At 43.6% G+C, this 23,042-nt stretch overlaps 1 pseudogene; it reads right to left on the reverse strand.

Moving 5' to 3' along the window:
* Positions 1 to 14,823: 14,823 nt before the first annotated feature.
* On the reverse strand, positions 14,824 to 21,280 carry LOC122082269 (annotated as a pseudogene).
* Between the last annotated feature and the right edge of the window lie 1,762 nt (positions 21,281 to 23,042).

Genomic DNA, 23,042 nt, shown 5'->3' on the forward strand with positions numbered 1-23,042 from the left:
TCAGGTCCGTTCGGCTTTGGCTGAACTCCCAATCCGAGGCGAGGACCCTCGATCAGGTCCGTTTGGCTTTGGCCGAACTCCCAACCGAGAGGGGGACCTTCTGTCTGGTCCGTTCGAGCGCAAACCTCGAGGGTTCGTACTCTCGGTGGAGCCATTAATGTTCGGGTAGTCGTACCGCCTTTCTCCCCATCTATATAGTGTGGGGGGCCATTTGTGGGGCACTTTTCTTTTTTCCTTTGGAGAGCTTACCTTCGGTCTCGGTATTCCTTTCGAAGAGCTCATCCTCGTCTTGATTTCCCTTAGTTTAGCAACACCCAAAAGTAAGTTAATGTCTTGTTCGTCGGGCTACAACCCATCGTCCTCCGAGAGGACGAAGTCAAACCGTAGGCATCGGAGTCCATGGGAGGTCCGAGGGATGTCCTCGGATTCCACCAACTCCCCCTCTTCCCACTACTCATCGTCTGCGGCCTCACCGTCTGGGTCTGAGGGTGGCTCAAATGGTGCTGGATTTAGGGAGAGGGTGCTTGATTCCCGAGCTTAGACCCAGGAGCCCTTAGAAGTGGAGGCTCCCAACATCGTATCCACGATGGACGAGCCAGAACTGGAGGAGCTGAGGGCCTCCTTTGGTGTCTCGGACACTTTCGAGCTCCGGCTGCCCAGACCATCTGACAGAGCCAACTATCGGAACTCCGAGGAGCTGTGCTTGTATAAGGAGGAGTTCAAGGCCGGCCTTCGGCTGCCCCTCCACCCCTTCTTCACCCGAGTGTTTCGACACTATGGGGTATGTCCGACCCAACTGACGTCGAACGGGTGGGGACAGGTGCTCAGCTTCGTCGTCTTCTTCGTAAGGCACCAGAGGCCTCTCTCCCTCCCCCTCTTCATTAACTGCTTCCTCCTTTAGGCCTACAAGGGGCTTTCGGGTTGGTATTACTTTTGCCCCTGGAAGGACCTTCGGCTTCTAAAGGGTTATCAGACGTCCATCCATGGGTGGAAGGAGAATTTTTTCTTTGTGAGATCGTCCGAGGGGGTGCCCTTGTACTGTTTGGGATATCCCGAACCTTAGGGAGGTGAACTCTGCCCCTGCCCTATTCAGGGTAGACGCGGAGTCATTGGCGATGGCGAGGCGATAAGAAGACTGTCCTCTAGTCGAGACCGACTGCCTCAAGTCCGACGCCATACTATTCAGATTCGGGCTTAGCCCGGGTGAGTTAGGCTAGCCTCAGTTTTCTTCCTTCGAGTGTCGGTGCTTTATACTGACTCCCATCGTTTCTTTTTACAGTGCAAGTCTCCAGGGCCGAGGCTAGGGTTGCCGCAGCTAAAAGGCAAGCACAAACCAAGGAGGCCAAGGCACGGGGCGCCCAACAGCAGTCGAGGCCGAAGCGGAAAGAGAAGAAGGGGCCATCCTCCGAGACCCCAAAGAAAAGATCCAAAGTCAAGGGGCCAAGCACCGAGGTAGTCCAGGCCCTTGCCGCTCTGGGCCATGATGGGCCTTTGCAAGACCCCTCCCCCGCCACGACCTCCAGAGGCCCGAGGGTGGCGACCGTGAGGACTGAAGTGGGGTTTGTCCCTCAGTGGTCGGTCAAGTAGGATGACACACTGGCCGTCGGGTGAGTTGCTCGTGAGCTGGTGATGAAGGGGAGTCTTCCCCGAGATGCCGCCGAGGCTCAGAGGCAAGGGACGGCGGCCATGATAATGAGTGCTTGCATCTTCATGGCCGGGGTAAGCTTAGGTCCCCTAATCCTCTTTTTTTTTTTTTTAGCATTCTGACCTTCGGTGTTTTATGTAGGCACAAAATCAAATGGGTCAACTGGCGGCTCAGGTCGAGGCTATTTGCTGAGACCTCGAGGTCGTTGAACGAGAGAAGGCCGGCCTGGAGAATGAGCGTTCGATCCTCCTTGAGAAGGTGGAGCACCTGAAGAAGGACCTCATCTTCTCGTTCCGAGAACACGATCGGAAGCTCACGGAGCTGAAGTCGCAGATGAAGGCATGAGTTCAGGAAGCCGAGGCCTGAGGGGTCGAGGAGTATCGATCCTTTGAGAACTTTCGGGAGGAAATCAAATGTGCCATCGCCCTGGGGTTCACAATGGGCACTACCGAGGTCCGAGACTAGGTCCTCAAGCATTACCCAGGGGTCTCCTTCGAGGAAAGCGGTCTCATCTTCGAGGAGGACGATGTTGAGGTGGCCCCATCAGCCACCGAGGTTGTCGATGCCAATGGCGGAGGCTGCAGCAAGGAGGGTGAGGTTCAGTTGCACCGAGAGGTCCCTCTGACTCCCAACTATGGGGGTTCGGATCAGGAGACCCTCTATGCCGAAGAAGAGGCCGCGAACCCGAAGGACGCCCCTTGAAGTCACCACGGGTCTCAGCACAGACAACCCTTTTTTGTTTTTGGTCTCAGCCTTCGGGCTTCTTGTAATCTTGGCCTTCAGGCTTTCTTATGTAACTACGGCCTTCGGGCCTTCTTATGTAACTATGGCCTTTGGGCCTTCTTATGTAATTCGTCCTTCGGGCCTTCTTCAATGAATGCATTTCTTCTCTTTTCGCTCCAACTTTTATTTTTCTTGCATTCTGTGTTCTTGAGTAAGGTGGTCTTTAGTCCGTAGCTAGGCGCAAGGAGGATGAAACCCCTCCTTGCCAGCCTTAGGGTCCGCCCTTCTACATAAGCATGGCTCGGTCCTGCTCCCTCGGCTTATCCGCGGACTCTGGACTTGAGTTATCTAGAACAAGTATCAAGTGGTTCACCAAGTGCTCCCTCAGCTCCAGCCGAAGGGTCCGTCGGACTGGCATTGATCCGAGATCTAGCCAAGGGCCGACCCTACGACAGTCGTCGCTCCCAATAGTCGGTTGCCTTTGGTCAAGTTCCTTTGGCTCTAGGCCTGGGTCCCATTCCGATGGTGGGACCCTCAGTCAAGTCGGCCCGACCTTGGCCCATGCCTCAGCCGAGGAGTGGATGCTTGCCCTGCAAGGCTTGTTCTTTGCCTGAGCCCCCTAACCGAGGTGAACACCATTGGCCAACTCGGCTCGGCCTTTGCCCGAGACCCCGACCGAGGTGATGACCTTTGGCCAGTTTGGCTTGGCCTTTGCCCGAGACCCCGACCGAGGTGATGACCTCCGGCCAGTTCGGCTCGGCCTGTCTGGGTGCCCGACCGAGGTGAAGACCTTCGACTGTAACCGTTCAGTAGAGTTAAGGTCATCAAACTGGAGAATTCCTCTCAATTGCCGTAAACCAGCTTTCATATTATCCATGAATAAAATCTTCCGGAGTTTAGGATGAGGAATTACAACTTAAAAGTGCATAAGAACGAAAATTGCAAAGAAGCGAAAATTGTAAAAAACTACAAAAAACAAGTGTGCGTGCTTGCTACTTTACTACTGATGGAATTTTCTTAAGTTCTGAGAGTTCCACGATCGGGGTACCCTTCCTCCCCCCGTAGTCTCCAGGTGATAGGACCCTGGTCGTATTAGCCTTGAGACTCTGTATGGACCTTCCCAATTTGGATCTAGCTTCCCTTGATGTCTCGGGTCCGACACTTCAGCCCTTCTGAGGACGAGGTCACCCTTCCTGAACTCGTTCTTTCGAACTTTGGTGTTGTAGTGCCTCGCAACCCTCTGTTGGTAAGCGGCAATCCTTTCTTGCGAAGTGTCTCTGATTTCTGCCAAGAGGTCTAAATTCGCTCGAAGACCTCCATCATTTTCGTCTTCATTGTAGTATCGAATCCGATGGGTAATGGCCCCTATCTCCACTGGAAGTACAGCTTCAGTGCCGTATGTTAAAAGGAAGGGTGTTTCTCTGGTGGCTAATCTCTCAGTAGTGCGGTAAGCCCAGAGAATGTGGTGCAACTCGTCTGCCCAGAGTCCTTTGGCGTCATCTAGTCTCTTTTTTATTCCTTGAAGTAGTGTACGGTTGGTTACCTCTGTCTGCCCATTGGTCAGTGGATAACCAACAGAGGTTTTCCTGTGGTCGATGCTGAAGGCCTCACAGAATGAGCTGAAGGTCGGATTGGCGAACTGAGTTCCATTGTCCGTCACCACAACCCGGGGATTCCAAATCTATAGACTACCGCCCTTTGGAAGAAGTCCCTTACGTTCTTTTCGGTTATCGTCGCTAGGGCTTCAGCTTCTACCCACTTCGTGAAGTAGTCGACTGCCACCACGACAAACTTCCTTTATCTCGTGGCCAGGGGAATGGGCCTAGGATGTCGATTCCCCACATGGCGAATGGTACTGGGCTCGATAGGGATGAGAGCTCGGTAGAGTGTAGCCTAAGCACTGGGGCGAACATCTGGCACTTGACGCACTTCCTGACTAGTGATTCCGTGTCCTTCCTCATTGTCGGCCAATACAGGCCCTGCCTTAGCACTTTATGTGCCAAGGCCCGGGCTCCTAGGTGTTGGCTGTATATCCCTTCATGCACCTCCCGGAGTGTGTACTCGCCGTCGGCGGAATCCAGACACTTGAGGTACGGTAAGGTGAACCCTATCTTGTATAGTGTCTCGTCCTTCAGAAGGAAGCGCGCCGACCTCATTCTTATTTTTCTTGCCTCGTCCCTATTCTCTAGGAGCTTTCCTTCTTTGAGGTATTCGGTTAGGGCATCCATCCAGCTTTGGCCATTTTCACTTACAGGTAATACCTCTCAGGGTTTTTCGATGCTTGGCTATGATAGCACTTCGAAATACACCGATCATCCAAGATCTGCGAAGTCAGAGGTGGCCAGCTGTGATAGTGCATCTGCCCTAGCATTCTCTTCTCGTGACACCTGCCTTACCTCGAATTCCTTGAAGGCCGCTACCCTGTCTCGCACCGTCTTCAAGTATTCGGCCATCCTTTGTTCTTTAGCCTCGTAGTCTCCATTCACTTGTACCACGAGTTGGGAGTTGCTATACACTACCAGCTCCTTTACCATCAAAGCCCGAGCCAGATTAATTCTGGCTATTAACGCTTCGTATTCTGCTTCGTTGTTAGAGGCGTCGAAGTCGAACCGTAGGGTGTATTCTATTTTGAAACCCTCGGGGCTGACCAACATGATTCCTGCGTCGCTTCCTGTGCTGTTGGAAGCCCCATCCATGTACAATGTCCAAGCCTCTTCTCCTTGATCCTCGGTAAACTCCTGGGGGTCGTCGGGGAGTGTCGTCTCGGCTATGAAGTCTACGAGGGCCTGTGCTTTAATTGTAATTCTCAGTTTGTACTGGATGTCGAATTCTCCCAACTCTATGGCCCAGTTTACCAGGCGACCGGACATATCCGGCCGCTGCAGTATCTTCTTCAAGGGCTGGTCTGTGAGTACACATACCGTATGTGATTGAAAATATGGCCTCAGCTTTCTTGCCGCTGTCGCTAGGGCATACGCCACTTTTTCTACCTTTCTATATCTTGTTTCGGCATTTAGAAGGGTTCAGCTGACATAGTATATTGGCCGTTGTTGCCTTCTTTCTTCCTTCGTCAGTACTGCGCTTACCGCCACTTCCTATACAGCAAGGTATAGTTGCAAGGTATCCCCGGTGTTCGGCTTCGTCAGCAGCGGGGGTGCGGCCAAGTACTCCTTCAATTGTTTAAAATACTTTTCGCACTCCTCCGTCCATTCAAACTTTTTGGTCCCTTTCAGTGCTTTGAAGAAGGGAAGGCATCTATCTGCAGACCGAGACATGAATCGCCCGAGGGCGGCGACCCGACCCGTTAGATCCTGGACTTGCTTCACATTCTGGGGTGACCTCATGTCCCGAATGGCTTGTATTTTGACCGGGTTGGCCTCAATTCCTCTCTCCAAGACGATGAAGCCGAGGAACTTTCCCGAGGCTACTCTGAATGTGCACTTTGCTGGGTTCAGCTTCATGTCGTACCGTCTCAGCACCTGGAACGCATCTTCCAAGTCTTGGATGTGTCGTTCCGCCTTCAGGCTTTTTACGAGCATATCATCCACATATACCTCCATAGTTTTGCTGATCACCCCTTTGAAGATTTTATTCACCAACCTTTGATAGGTGGCCCCTGCATTTTTTAGCCCGAAAGGCATGACCTCAAAGCAGTATAGTCCACCCTCGGTTATGAAGGATGTTTTCGGGACATCGACCTCGGACATCTTGATCTGATTATACACTGAGTATGCATCCATGAAGCTCAGCGCCTCGTATCCTGCCGTGGCATCGATGAGGAGGTCTATTTTCGGCAGGAGGTACGCATCCTTCGGGTAGGCCTTATTCAGGTCGGTGAAGTCGATGCAGATCCTCCACTTTTCATTTGCCTTTGGGACCATTACGACGTTGGATATCCACTCCGGGTATTGGATCTCGCGGATGAACTGGGCCTTCAACAACTTCTCCACTTCCTCATCTATTTTCTATTGCCTTTCGGGGGCAAAAGTCCTCTTCTTCTGCTGCACCGGCTTCTTCGTTGGGCTAACATTCAGATGATGTTCTATCACCTCTTGATCTATCCCAACCATATCCGAAGCCGACCAGGCGAAGACGTCAGCGTTGTTCCGTAGGAATGAGACGAGTCTTTCTCGCTGCAACCTTGGCATGGTAGCCCCAATCTGAAATTACCGAGCGTTATCCCCCTCTTCGACTTCAACTTGCACCAAATCCTCAGCCGGCTCCCCCCGTTGATAACTGGCATCATCGCACAGATCCTCTATAGGGAGCGCCTCGCCCGCCTTTTCTTTTCCCCGTAAGGTAGTGGCGTAACACCTCCGGGATGTCTCCTGATCGCCCCGACACTCCCCGACACCATTATTGGTTGGGAATTTCATCTTGAGATGGGGTGTGGAGACGACAGCCTTTAGCAGGCTCAATCCAACCCTTCCTAGTATGGCATTGTATGCTGATGTAATGCCCACCACCACGAAGTTGATCTCCGGTGCTGGCTCTTATCGGTAACTCAATCGACCCTTCCACCTTCACTAGGATGCCGGAGAATCCCTGCAATGGGTGTTCGACCTTCTTTAACTTTCCCACGTCTAGGCCCATCTTCCAGAAAGCTTCAAGGAATAGGATATCAGCTGAACTGCCGTTATCCACTAAGATCCTCTTCACTTTGCAATCCGTTATGGTCATGGTGACAACCAGGGCATCGTCATGCAGAGTATGTACCCCTTCCAGATCATCATCTGAGAAGGAGATAACTGTCCCCGTCCTCACCTTCTTGTTTGGCCATTCCGCCATATGTACGCTTCTTGCGTAGGCCTTTGCTTTCCTGGCAGAGACTGAACTCTCTCCAGCGGCTGGGCCTCCACAGATGGTTGCTATAACTCTAATTGGGCTCTTATTCTCATCTCGGGGGCGACGCTCAGCTTCCTTGGGTGTCTGGTCCCTTCGCTGTTCTTGATTGCCTCTACGGGTAAGCCACCTCCTCTCATAGCGACCTCTGCCATCTCTCCGACGGTTATCCCTACTGTCAGTAGTCATTACCGTCTTGGGCATCCTCCTTTTTGCAGTCTACAAATCGGCCTAGATATCCCCTTCGGATCATCCCTTCTATCTCCCCCTTGAGGTGCCAACAATCTTCGGTGTCGTGGCCATGGTCTCTGTGGAAGTGGCAATATCTGTCCATATTGCGTCTCTCGGGGTGTCGCCCCATCTTTCCTGGCCACTTCATGGCCCTGGCATCAAGGGAGTCCTTTATCTGCATCAGTACCTCCGTTCGCCCCATCTTTTCTGGCCACTTCCTTGGTGGACTGGGTACTCGACCGCGCTCAGACTTTCGTCTTTTCCTTCTTCCGAGGGTTTATCATCGGCCCTTGAGAGCCTCTTTCTTACCACCTTCCTTTCAGCTTCTTCATCGGCCTGGAGGGTTTTTTCCATCTGGATGTACTTATCGCACCGAGCTCTCAGCTCGGTCAGATTCCGAGATGTATGCTTCGCCAGAGACCTTTTCAGCTCCTTATCCTTGACGCCTCCCAGCAGAGTTGTGAACTCCTCCTTCGGGTTTAGGCCTCTGATCGTGATCTTTTCTTGTTGGAAGCACTTCATGTAGTTCCGCAGTGATTCTCCTTCCTGTTGCTTGACGTTGGTCAAGTTCAACGTAGTCTTCTGAAGGGGCTGGCTGCTAGACAATCCCTTCACGAAGAAGTAGCTTAAATCGCTGAAGCTGTGGATGGACTTTGTCGGCAGACGGTTGTACTATAGCCTTGCTGCCCCTCTAAATGTCAATGGAAGGGCACGACACATAATGTTTTCCGAGACCCAATGGAACTGCATGGCGACCTTGAAGCCTTCCAGGTGATCGACGGGGTCCCCTGACCCGTTATAAGTGTCATACTTGGGTAGGCAAAAGCTGATCAGGAGCGGATCCCTCATGACCTCATCAGCTAGAGCCGTGTCATTAGTGAGGTCTGGCTCGCGGGTTCCCATCTGATTTTCTGCCACCTTCTTGATCTCATCTTTCAGTTCTAGGATCATCCGCTTCAACCCTGAGTCCTCGTGCCTCTCATTGTCTCCTCGGCGTGGATCCCCATATGGATCTCTGATGGCACGCTACGTCCTACCTCGGGGTGTGGGACTTTCCCTCACTGCTCGGTTTCGAAGGTTATGACCGGACCTTATAGATCCTGTACTGCTCCGGTCCTCGTCTCGAGCCCTCTCAGGCTAGATGTGGGGGCCTGGCGGTGCTCCGTCGGTCTTCTGAGAGACAACTTTGGAGACCTCCTTCATCGCCTCGACCATCCGGTCATACTTGTCCTGGAAGGCTTCAAATTTCTCCCTCGTCACGTATTCTTACGCTTTAAGAGGGGGCGGAGGATCACTATCTTCGCATACTGAATATCCGCCTGAGCGCGGGTACCTTATGGATACTTCCCGATCATCATTGCCCCTTTCTCCTCCTATCTCCACCGAGGGAGGAAGCCCCCCTGAAGGTTCTTCCCCCATGTTCATGTTTGACGCTGCTCTTGTCTTCCTGCGATTATAGGCTCTCCCCACCATTACTGTCGTTCCCACAGACGACACCAATCTGTTGCTGCCAAAAATCCCGTATGAGTAGATCCTGCACAAGCACAGACGGTAGAGGCCCGGAGCTTTGTCCGGGGTTAGTCCTCCGACGCTCAAGTTAGGGATCGGCCGCACAGTTTTTGTTAAGGAATAATGGTGAGGGTATTGATGCTTACCTCCTCCTTCCTCTCGGGCCCTCTTATATATCTCTTCGGGTTAGGATTTTCCCTCTTAGAGTCCTTCTCGGGTCCACCTTCTTCCCTCTTAGAGTCCCACTCGAATACGTCCATCCTTTTGGTGGGGAATATTCCCTTCACGTAGGTAACGTGGTAGTCCTTGGAATCCCTATATGGTGGGCGACACGTGTCCTGGGGGCGACACTTGTCCTTTCCCCACTGAGAGATCGATTTGGCTGTATCAGAATATTACCTTCTAAATCAACGAAATTGATTGGAAAATTGGGAGCCATTTATGGAAGGGGAATCACAATCAGCAGCTGCCACATTTGGGACTTTAGCCTCTTGCAAGTTGACTCGCCCCGAGTTGACTCCATCTTCAACATAGGCCGCCCCATGAATTTCTGAGTTGTCCATGATTGTCCATGGCAGCCTGATTTTCATCATCTTGCTTCTTGGATTGCATTCCCTAATGTTATGCCCCATCCTTTTGCAATAACCACAACATGTCAGTCCATCCTCGTGCAACACCTTCTGCCTAAAACCAAAAATTTTGGTTGTACATGGTTCCATTCTCAACTTGAACTTCTTCAATACAAGATGCAGTTTCTGTAGCATCACTCCTACAAGGACTCTCGTGAAATATCCCATCAAGCCTTGCTTGGTGTGGCAATCCAATGCTATAGGGTGACCGACAACCTTCCCGATGGAGAGAAGAACATTCTCGTGCCAATATTCCAATGAGAGATCCAGGAATCGGATCCAAACCATCTTAGTCCAAACCTACTTCTCATGACTATTAAAATCCAGTTTCCAGTGTTGGAAGCTGATTAGCTGCTCTCCTATCTTCATTGGGCTCCTCCTCCAAATAGCAGCCTTGTCTCCCTCACAATGGAACTGAAATATGATGTAGTCTTTACCAAGAGGATGCAACATTACACCCTGACTCAGATTCCATATTTTTATAGCCTCCTGTTGCGGAGCATCCAAAGAGATCAATTTGAAATTGACCCTTCTAATAAGAGCGAACGTTAAAGCTTACCTCTTGGTCTCATAGCCTCATTGAGGAATCATGATTCTCCTTATGTTACCAGCTTGGATTGGTTTTGGGAGAGAATCAATCACTGGCTAAGAAGCATTCCCCATAAATTTTGCATAAGATCTTTTAGGGCTAGATCCTCCCTCTCCCCTTGTGTTAGTCTCAGGTTGCACAGGTCCTCGATCAAGAGCCTCCCTTGCTCCGCCATCATTCTCCACCTCTCTACTGTCCTCCACCATTACCAATCAAATCAAACTAGCCGAAGTTGGTCACTCACATTCAACTCCAGGGTGGTTCATAAAAATTTGAAGCTTGTTGGATAAGTTAGTTTATGTTTTGTGGTTGTTCTATTGGTTGCAATGATTGTAAAAGTTTAGAAGTCTTTGTTGGGATGGTTGTTTAGGATTTTGATAGGAATATATCTAGTATGGAACTCTTTGATGGTTGTCATGGTTGGGATGGCCGAAGAAATATGTCTTAAAAACATTTTATCAAGATGCCACCGGATCCAAATTTTGCCCAATCACTTATAGATTTCTCTCTACTTAATATTCTCCTCAAGAGGGCAATGGATTCCATGTTGGGCATCTCTTTCGAATACGTTTGAACATTGTGAATCCAATACACCGATAAATAGCCAAGGAGACATCAACCGTTGGTGCACAAAAAGCTCACAATGTGTAATGCATCGATAAGATCCCCTCAAGTCAAAGGACTGATTGTAAACTACAAACGAAAATTTTATTTCCATTAACCAACAGTAACCTACATAAAAAATTCTCGAATGATCCAATTCAATGTAAACACAATATGTACACTTAACTTATGCCCTAGAATCACTATTCCTAAGTGCATACAATGTAACGACCACATAAATAGGATATCTAGTCCTATCTCTAGTCGTGAATAATGTTGAGTTTAAGAACTCATGGACAATTTGGGCACAATATTATAACATGCTAAATAATAAATCAAACAATTCAATTAATAGAGTTTGTTGAATACATATACAACTCTCATGTACATCATAGCCAATTCCACATAAACTTCACATCCATTTTCCCAACATGTTTTTAAAAAAAGAAAGGTAATAAACCCTTTGTCAGGGGATCAGATAACATTTTGAGCATAGTAAACCTTAACAATTGTCATATCACGATGTTGAATAATCTCTCAAATCAAATGATACTTTCGCTCCACGTGCTTATCTTTTTCATGAGCGTTTAGTTCCTTTGCTTGTGCTATGGCTCCCAACGAGCTCAGGCACCACCCCTTGGTAGGTTGAGAATTTCTTAAGCCAAACCCCTTCTTTGGCTGCTTTACTAGCTGGAAGGTACTCAGCTTCGGTTGTGGAGTCAATCGTTGAACTTTTGTTTGGTGCTTTTCCAAATTATATCTGCACCACCCATAATAAAAACTATTCCAGAGGTGAACTATCTACCATCTTTGTCAGTCTGAAAATTGAGTCTATATAGCCCATGATTGAAAAACTGGTCACAACTATAGACTAGGAAGTAATCCTTTGTCCTCCTCAAGTACTTGAGAATACATTTGACACCAATTCAATGTTCTTGATCTGGATTGGACTAATACCAGATCACAATCCTATCGCATTGCAAATATTTGGTCTATTTACATAACATGACATATGTGTGACTTACTATTGTTGAAGCATGAGGAATTCTTCTCATAACCTCAATGTGCTTAAGAGTCTGAGGGGACTGAGACTTGAATAAAATGACTCTATTTCTAAAGGAACATTTCCCTTCTTAGAATCTATCATACCAAACTTCCTGTTCTTACAATCTATCACAAGCTTAATTCCAAGGATATAACTTGCCACACCAAGGTCTTTTATTGAGAATGTTTTGGACAACCATAAATTTACAGATGAAAGTAAGTCTACATCATTACCAATAAGTAAATTATCGTCCACATAACTTTATATTTCTCTTGGACTGCTTTATATTAAACTGTTATGCTTTGTTAACTTTCTTTTGTGGAAGGTTGACCATATGAAGAAGTATGGGTCAGTGGACTACGCACTTCAATGGCATAACAATATGCGTCTGGCCTTCTAAAGGGGTATCAAGGACATGGGCCTTGAGCATTTCTCACAATTACAGGCCCGTAATTGTGACCTCAACCTATACCATATTCTGATGGAAAGGTAGTGGTCGTCTACCCAAACTTTCCATTTCATTGGAGGAGAGATGACCATCACCCCATATGACCTTAGCTTGTGCACGGGCTTGAGGTTCGATGATATGTTTATGATGGGCTGTCTAAAAGGATGGGACCCGGTGAAGAGGATGAGCCACGTGAAGACCCTTATCAGGAAATGGCTAGGCACCATCACACCGTTAGTGAGCTGATTTCGCAAGCACTGGGAGAAAAGGATAAATAGAGTGATTGGCGAGTCTTCTGCCTCTAAAATAGATCATCTGAAGTGGAGTTTCGTGATGTACATGCTAGGGAACTCCCTCTTCAACAGCATCTACTCGATCAACCTATATCTTCTAGGCTACCTGGAGGACATCGAGGAAGTGAAGAGGTACAACTAGTGAGCGATAGGAATGCCTACTTCCTTAGGATCAAGATGCCCTAGCTATGAGCAAGAGACACTGTATCGTATGGGTATGGTACATCCCAGAGCTAAGTTCTTATTTATGTTTATTATATTTGTTTGGATTAGATATGCCCCTTTGTGTCTTGTACTGATTCCTTTATTGTTTGTCTTGTAATATTAGTGCTTTGAGTACTTGCATCTTTGTAAGCCCAACCTCTAGGATGATAACCATGACTTCTTCCCTCGCCCTTGCAGATGGCTGGAGAGTAATTGTGAGCACCGCAAACCCGTGCACTCAATCTTTAAGCTTAGGGAGCTAATGAACTCGCTCCCTAGGTTTGATGTAAGCTTTTCTTGTTTCTTGCTTGCTTGTTTGTATATTTTTGTATTTGTACCGATCAAGGTTCTATTTTCCTGTGATTTTGACCTATACAAGTGAGTAGGTCCCCATGGGCTTCCCTGTTGGTGCGGCAGTATCTAGGCCTCAACACCATGAGGGTGTTGTTTCTGGGCTTGCCTAGTACTTAGGCGAGAGGGTGGCTCATCAATGGGAGGTTTCCATGATGGCTGGTGACCTAGACATATCCATGGACCATTTCCTCAACGCAACAAGATGAGCTCCCTCCAGTAGTACACAAAGAACTGATCCTAAAAGCATTGCAACAATTGAAACAAACAACCTTACTAGCTTCAGCCTTGGCCGTAGATATCAAAATAGGAAGGCACATCCCAAGAGCTAAACCTCCAAGTGAACCTAGCTTTGGCTTGATTTACATGGCCAATGACTTGGAGATCGACGAGCTAATCGCAGGATTCAAAAAAGAGTAATTGAGAGATGTTTTGGTGTCTTGAAGATAAGCTTCCCAATCTCAAGACGATGCCTCCATAGTAGTTTAAAGAAACAAGTTGAAACTGTAATTGCTTGTGTAGTCATACAAAATTTTGTCAAGAAACTAGAAGAAAATGATTGGTTGTTTGAAAAGTACGTTGTGAAGCCTCAATTATCACTGATAATAACCATGAAAATGAGGAAAATACAGAGGGCTTTGGTTTTCCGTCCTCAGTTACTACGCAGCGACAACGTGCATAGGGACAAGTTAGACAAAATATTGTTGATATGATGGAACAAGATGCAACAAATTGTGTTTTTATGAGTTGTTTATTTTTTGACCTTTAATGAATTTAGACATAAATTGTATGATTTGTTGTAGGCACAGTGGTTAGGAGCCCATAGGCGTCATCATTTGAACTAACTATGTGGAGATGGTGAATCAATTTTAGGAGAATCAAAGTACTTGGCAATGGGAGATTTTTTTTTTTTTTTTTTTTTTATTGAATTTGAAATATTCGAGTAGATGTTTTACAAGTTTTAATGTTGCGAAACATTGTCATGAACAAGTGGTGGTGGTGCACCAGTTAGCTACCAACATTAGAACTGAATGGATCTATAATCAAAATTCTAACTTCCCGGCCTTTCTCCCCCTTGTAGTTTTTTAATGATATCCTTTTCTATGATAAAAATTGAAGGCATTGTTGAGATGAAGACCCATTTAATCATTGCATTATAATATCATTTTATTTTTTCATGGTAAAATATACATGTCAGCTTGCAGGTAATTCAAATTCAGATTTTTCAAAAAAATAAAAATAAATCAATAAAATAAATCGATTAAAATGTGTTTTCCTAAGTGATAAATTATATAGGTTTTGGAAACGGTTGCCTATTGCTAAATCCTAAGGATTGAATCCCATTTTCACATAGGACATTGAGTTATTAAGTAAGGTTGGGTTGAACAATTAAAGATTAGAGAAGAAGTTGTAGGTAAAAAGAATAATGGGTTTACCAAAATAATAATAATAATAATAATAATAATAGGCCAACAAGGCAAAGAATGCATTTTCAAACATAAGAATATAAATACCATACCAAACACAATTTTCATTCTAAAATAAAAAATGCATTCGAACTTACAGGTGTTACAAAGGGCATTCTCATTATAGGTTGAGAATGCATTCCGAGAATGCAAACCAAACGCTGCCTTATTATCCAAGCATATTCTACTTTTCGTCTGATCTAATTTACATGCTTCTATCATGAATCAGACCTTGATACAAATAACTATATAAAAGCAGAGTGAACAACAATCGGACGTCTCACTGTATGAGTGCCATCGGACCACTCCAGTGATGCCGATGCCGATGCCATAGACGTCTTTGGGTCCAATTTACTTCCAGAAACAGTCACGACAAATGATTTATCCTCGTTCAACGATTTGAAAGAAAGAACACTAGGCTCAACACTAATTGTAATGTTAGAATGGGAAGTGATGATGACTGATGTCTTGTATATGGAGTTTTCTGAACCAACATTCTTAACTGTCCTTGTAAAATTAATTGCAAAAGGCTTATCTTTTTGTTGAACATAAGCTGTCATTGATGGATAATTGAGATCCAACGGCGTTCCTTTAGTGCCTTGAGGACAACTGCTATTATCTCCTGATATACTTCCAACCCTCTTGGTATCCCAGCCTATATTGTAGAGGAATTTGATGTAGTCATCATTTAGGATTTCGTATACCAGACCGGGATTTATAGCTTTCGCTGGATTGATATGGCCAGCACCATAAGCAAATTCAGCATCCGGGTTCCTGGTGGCTATAGATTGGAAAAGAATATAAGATTGGATTAAAATGAAAGCAAATAATTTTACAAGCATATATAGATTGAAGGAGGGTATTACTAGTGGTCATGAGTGCAGATTTGATAGCAGAAGGTGACCAATTGGGATGAAGAGATTTAACATAAGCGGCAGCACCGGTAGCATGAGGGCACGCCATGGAGGTCCCAGCTAATATATTGAACTTCACTTTCCTTTCATCAAGAAAGGAAACTGAACCTAAAGGTGAAAATGCGGCCAAGATATTTACCCCCGGGGCGCATATCTGGCTATAATATTTTTTGAGAAGACCATATGATCAGAAAGACAGACAAAATAAATGAAGGGAACTATATATATTGTTTCGGGGTGGAGAGAGAGAGAGAGAGAGAGAGAGACCTTGAGAATATCTGGTGTAATGGGATTTGGTCCACGGGAAGAGAATGAAACAACAGTTGGGGCAGATGAATCATTTTCTGCCTCACTCTTCAAGATATTTGCTGTAGGGTTTCTATAGATTAAAAAGTTTTGAAAGAGTATAAAATTAGGACAAAAACAAATTAATCAACAATATTATTAGAAAATAGCCCTAAAAAATTTTCAATGAAATAAGATGATGATGTGTAGAACATTGAATTCATTCTCTGCTCCTTTCAGCATCATGAAACTACCAATGGTTATTGTGAACTTACTTTGTGGAATTCATGTATGACTTGACCTCCCCTGCAGCCTGTTTTTTTATTTGTATTGCAGTTAAAGGATATGGAGAAGAATAGTCAAAATATTTATCCTCTGACATTAATACCCCTAGAGCACGAGTTTTCTTTGCTGCTTCTCCCATACTTAACTGATCACACAGCAAAACCTTTCCCTTCACCAAATCAGTATCTAAGCAGCGTTCTATTTTTTCGCTAAAAAGTCATGTATATTAAAAGAAAAAGAAGAAAAAAGAAAAAATAGTACATCAGATGAGGAAGGGAGAAATACCCAACACTCACACTAAGAAGAGAGGGAGAAGCAGAAACTCCACCTTCGGCATAGCCATCAGCAGAATTACGCAACTACCCAACTCCACCAAAAACAAAAATTCTGGAAAGAGAAGAAATTCCTAGGTGAATCTGAACCTAGGCCGACCCGATGCATCCATGTCTAATTCCATTTGAACCAGAGTTGGCCAAATTGAAATCGGCTCTGACACTTCAAAACGAGCAGCTGACTTTGACAAAAAATCCGCCACTGAATTTGCTTCCCTATAGCAATGCGTTATTTTCCATTCCACATCCTCCAAATAAGAAATACAATTTATCCATCTTTGCCGAGCTATCCATGGACTTTGCCTCTTCTGAAAAATAGTCACAACTGCAACTGAATCACATTCTATCCAGAGCCGTTTCACATTATGCTGCTTAGCTAATTCAATCCCTATCATAAGCGCTAAAAATTCAGCCTCAAAATTTGTGCGAGTTCCTAGAAATTTTCTGAAATTTGCCACTACCTCTGCCTTTTCATTGCGAAGGATTCCCCCTGCTCCAGACTTCCCTGGATTACCAATAGAGCAACCATCCGAATTGATTTTTATCCAACCTGGATTAGGAGGGCACCAGAAAATATTGAAGATTTCCCGAGGCCTTCTCCGCACTCCTGAAATACCCAATCTTCTTGCAGTGACAAGATCCGAAATTGAGATGGCTGCCCCTGAATGAACCAGCTCTTGGCAGCTAATTTCTCTCTTCACTTGTCCAAAACAATGCTCTTTTGATTTTGAGATTCCTTCGAATTTTCTTCCATTCCTCTCCAACCAAGTAAAGTAAGGGATTAAAACAAAACCCTTCAGCCACACCCCTTTAAAGATGGTCTTCTTGGCCTGATCTTTCCACCAAGCTATCAAACTTTCAACTCCTTCAAATCCAGGCCACCTAAACCCAAAACAACAACAAAATTTCTGCCACATGAAAACTGCAAAAGAGCATTCATACATTGTATGATTTATTGACTCTTCCGCTATGCCACAGAGAGTGCACTGAGATGGCAATGGAACCCCTCTCTTTTTCACATTATCATCAGTAGCGAGCTTATTTTTCAACATTCTCCATCCAAACACCGATTGGCGAGGCTGAAGATGAGAATTCCAAATCAATGAATACCACCCCACCTTAGGCGATTCCCGTCTTACTTTTTCCCAAGCCGATTTTATTGTAAAAACTCCAGATGAATTTAATTCCCAATGACAAATATCATCCAGATCTGAAATTATGATATCCTTGGCCTGATCAAAGATATTTTGAAAAAATTCAGAGCTCACCTGGGGAAAATTCCACTCATCTTGGCAAATGAAATCAGAAACCTTTGCCTGCATCGAATCAAAGATATCTAACTGCAAACCATACATCTCCTCAATAGACTTCTTTCCCAGCCAGCTATCTTTCCAAAAATTTATCCTCTGACCATTCCCAACAGTCCATTGCTCATGAGACTGTACCCACCGCCACACCTTTTTAAGACCAGGCCATATCGAAGAGGAAAGGTAGGTAGTTTTCAGCGAACCATCAATCTTCAGAAAACGAGCACGAAAGAAAACACTCATTAGAGAATTTCCATGTTTGATTTGCCATGCTAATTTGCACAGGCATGCAAAATTAACATCTCGCAACCTCCTAATGCCAAGACCGCCTTCCCTGGTAGGTTTACATACCTCATCCCACTTCACCACTATCTTCTTCTCTGTCTCCATGTCACCAGACCATATGAAGTTTCGCATCCACTTTTCTACTAATTTTATTGAGCTTCCTGGCCACCAATAAATCCCGAAATTATGAATTGGAATGCTTGAAATCACTGATTTAACCAGCTCCACCCTACCAGCCATGGAGAGAATCCGACCCTTCCATCCCGATAACCTCTTCTTGATTTTATCCATCAGCGGTAACATGTGGTCCCGTTGAACTCTCCCCTTGAAGAGCTCCACACCTAAATATTTAGTAGGCTGCCTTGCAGATTGGATTCCCATAAAAGTACTTATAAAATGTTTCCTGTGAGGGGCAACCTTTCCAAAGAACAAACTACTTTTTTCTAGATTAAATATCTGGCCAGAGAATGCCTGATATTTATCAAGAAAAGCCTTAAAATTTTTGACAAACTGAGCAGATGCATTAATGAAAATGAAAATGTCATCAGCAAACAATAAATGGGAGGGAGTTAACACACCTCGAGGCCCAGGAAGAGACTTTATCAAACCATTCTGAACCATGCTTCTAAGACCTCTACAGAGAACCTCTTCTGCCAGAATAAATAAAAAGGGAGACAAAGGATCTCCTTGTCGGAGACCTCTACCAACCCCAAAGAACCCCACCGGGCCACCGTTCACCAAAATTGATACTCTGGAGGATAGAAGAAGGTTGTGAATCCAAGAAATCCACCTAGATGAGAACCCAAATTTGCACAGAACTGCAAAGAGGAATTCCCAAGCTAGAGAGTCATCTAAGCAGCGTTCTAAACAAAGTCTGAAACACAAAAGGCAATTATCTTCACTCGTAATTTGTCATCTAGTTAAGAAGATGGAAGAAGCTAGTAGTTAACGAAGGAGGCAATTCATTACTTGAAGGAGGCAATTATCTTCACTTGTAATTTGTCATCTAGTTAAGAAGTACTTCTTTTCCATATACCAATGGATGGTTTATTCCAGTAAAAGAATTTATGGAATTACCCTGAAATCAAAAAAATAGTACTTAATTGATGGCATTATGAACTTGGAGACAATGCAGTTTCTACTGCTATCTATGAACCACTAGCTTAGTAAAGCAAATGGAAGTTATTCCTCAAGCATTATTCCAGTTCACAATATCTGTAGTGAATAAAATTTTGCATAATAGGGCAACAAATGACTTAAATTTTTTTTTTTAGATCAATTTTCTTGTGTTGTGTTTGATATGCATATTTGGTTGATAATGCATTCCAAGAATTCATACCAAACGTATCCTTAATTTCTAGGAATTAAAGAAAAATCAGTTCAGTTGTTCCAGTACCCTAAGACAATCTTCTTCCCCCTCCCCAGTTACACATCAAATTTAAAAAAAAAAAAAATGAAAAGAAAAGGTTAATCAAGACTGCATAATGCTTCTTACCTTAAGGACATTTTCATCTCCTAGGACAACCTTATCAATGATATGGCGGTCCATAGTGCTTGCCGCAACAGATAGTATCCAAGGTGCAATGCTTATGATTGTTTGCGTATCTGGACCACTATTTCCGGCAGATTGTGATGTGAGGATGCCTTTCTGCATGGCATGGAATGCCCCGATTGCTATGGTCTCTATATCAAAATCACCCACAATCGAGGTTACTATTGAGATCGAGATGATATCTACTCCATCCGCAATGGCATCATCAAAAGCAGCAAGGACATCACTTTCAGCACAACCCTTTGAACCACAAACGTTGTAAGCTGCAATCCTTGCTGATGGTACACCTCCCCGTGCATTCCCTTGGGCTATTCCATAAAAGCCCGCATTAGATACTAAGTTACCGGCAATTGTGGAGGCAATATGTGTCCCATGTCCATCTGTATCCCTCACTGAATCACTTTCATTAGAGTAAAATCTTGCACCAATGATCTTGCTATAAAAGATTCATGGATAAATGTTAGAGATTAATCTATCACATCACAGCATATCATATAGATGGATCTAATAAAAGTAATATCAAGCCAAGTGAATTACTTGTTGCATGTAAAATTATTGCCGCCTTTACAAGCACCCTCCATTTCTTAGGAGGAGGGACAAATCCTTCGACACTAAAACTTTTAGATTCTGGCCATATTCCACCATCAAGAACACCAACAATCACATCACTCTCAGCCGTGGGTATTCTTTTCACAGCCGTGGACAAACCGGTGAAGTCCCACGACCTAGTTGTGTGAAGTTGGAGAGTCTTACTAGGGAAAACAGATACTACACCTTCTTTGCCTGACATGAGAGGAAAGATATTATGATCATAGATGTTGTCTTAAAACTGAAACATAATTTAGAAATTAAAGATATGGAGTTACTAACTGGCAAGCTTTTGTTTCTCTTGTTCATTGAGTTTTACTGCAAATCCATTAAAACTTCTTTGTTAGCTTCGCACGAAGTTATCGGTTATATGGCTGCAAAAAGAGAGTGATATCATTGGTAAGAATTTGGAAACTTTTACATTAGCTTATTTCAATGTAACCAATCGTGGCTATATAGAATTATAATCATCCTATGTGGCACATATATAAGACAAAAATATTATCCCATATCACACAAAAGATCATTATGACATACACATGACTGTTATAGTATATGGGTTTCCCCTTACTGTCTGAAGTCAACATTCCCACAAAAAGGAAAATCATCATAGAAACAATCTCATTGTAACCAACTGTAAAATACCAAATGTGTCCCATTTTACATCTGTTGATGGCGTTTGAATTTAATTATTCAAAAATTTAAAGAAATAAAAGAGAACATATTTGAGAATTGAAATAAATTGATTATCCACAGATGTAATTAAAAAAAATGCAGATGAAGTGTAATAAATAAGAAACAAGAGTGTTCTCTAACAAATAGAACTAATTACCTATCCTTAAGAACTTCCTCTAGCATGCTAAGGTGCTGAGATGTAAGTGAATATTCTTCACCTTTAGAAAGTGCACCCATGTACACAATATATACCTGCATGGCCATCAACAATATAAACATGATTAATACAATAAAATAGAACCAAGAATATTGCTTAAGAACCATTAACCCAGAAACATGCAAGGATGTATAGAGAAAGAGAGATTACTTGCCTTTCTATCTTCTCCAACAGCATCACAACTAATGCTTAGTGCAACAATAAGAAGAACCAGTAGCAGCAAGGGATGAGAAAATGAAGAAGCATGGAAGAAGTTAGCCATTGTTGAATTCCCAAGGCCTAGTGTGGTCACTAAAAGACAATATATTTATAAGTGGGTATTGGGAAAGAATCCTAATTAATAATTGATTTTGATTTGATTTACTTTCCTATCAAATGTTGAAGCACATATAGAAATACAACTAATCATGTCACTTGATACGTAAAGCCTGAGCAGTGAATCACTATGAATCTGCTCACTGCCAACTCTACTAATTTTCTTGAATGAAAATAGTAAGTATTAACCCTTTGTTTCTTTTTTTTTTTTTTTTTCTTAAACGTGTGTAAGAATCTTTCTCATTCTCCAATGAAACGGGGCTATAGAACCATTTTTTTTTTTTTTTTTGGGCTATAGAACTTCACCTTAAACAAGTCAATGAACGGGTTCTCTCTCTCTGGTGTTGGAGACGATCCGGTTGAAACCCTTTTTTTTTATTTTGGATGAATATTAAATGAAATATTAAAATTCAGGGCAACAACATTTCACCAATATGGATTGAAACTCAGAGATTCATGTCAACACCCTAGAAAAAGTATAAGAGATCAAGCTTTTGCATATTTTGATTTCCAAAACAATTTTCGACCTCAAGTGTGTGAATGCGGAAACAATTAGGATCGTCCTACTTATAAGGTCAAAGACATTCAAACAACCATTAATGGAGGGTATAAGACGGTTAGGTTAGTTTTACTATCACAAAACTTCCAAGTGGGTTTTGCCCTTTAAGTGTGAAATTCACCTTCCACGATAGTTTGTTGGCTCTCCATTTAATCCCTGTAGTGACAGAGTGAGAATCCCTTCTTTGAGCTCACTGGAAAAGATTAAGTAGAAATTTTACTTCTTGGTATTCCAGAGAAGGAGAGAGAGAGTGTGTGTTCTCTTGTTGTACGAGAGTCATATCTCCTTAATCTCGAAATAAGGAGATCAATCCTTATCCAAGGGAGGGGTGGCAATTATTATAATTGTTCCAACTCAATAATGATTAGGCCTATGTAACCAGTAAAAAGTGAATGAGTATCAAATTCTTAAAATTTGGAATGTGAGAATTTAAATTCAAAATTTAAACTTACATGCTCAAACCTATTCAGCATGGTGGGCCCACCTTTGATACCTCAATAGACACGTTATTTCCAACAATTCCTACTTGTGCATCAAAGACAATGGGATCAAGATCCATATCATCATAACATCATATCAAATCTTATATTTAGAGATTCTAAAATAACGTACAACTTCTCAAAAATACATACCAACTAGAATGTGTTGTCGTAGAAGGTAAATCTAACACGTGAAGGGATACTCCATTGGGATATGGCTCATCATGCATTTTAGTATTTACCTATATCATACTATCATACTATCATACTATTATAAGAGTGCATGTACTCATGTTTCGTGGCTAATTTTTTTTTGTACTATTTTATCCTTTTTTATTTAAATACCTTAACTTCTTAATTATCACTTTTTTTTCCATCTTTTTAATTTTTTTTGGTACCCTTTTTCTTATTTTTAATAATTTCATTATTTTTCTTATAATTAAATGTCCACTCATTCTCAAACTCTCACGCCCCCTTCTACCAAAAATATTTTAAATACTAGTTTCCTTATCACCCTCTTCTCACTTTTCTTTTCATTCTCTACCTCCTTCAACCAAAAATAGTTTAAACATTAGTTTCCTTATCTCTGTCTCTTTCTTTCTCTCACATTCCTTTCTCTTTCTTTATGAAAAAAAATATTTTATCTAATAATATCATTCTTTTTATTTTTT

Source organism: Macadamia integrifolia, chromosome 6 (assembly GCF_013358625.1).
Source record: "Macadamia integrifolia cultivar HAES 741 chromosome 6, SCU_Mint_v3, whole genome shotgun sequence".
NCBI classification, from domain to species: Eukaryota; Viridiplantae; Streptophyta; class Magnoliopsida; order Proteales; family Proteaceae; genus Macadamia; species Macadamia integrifolia.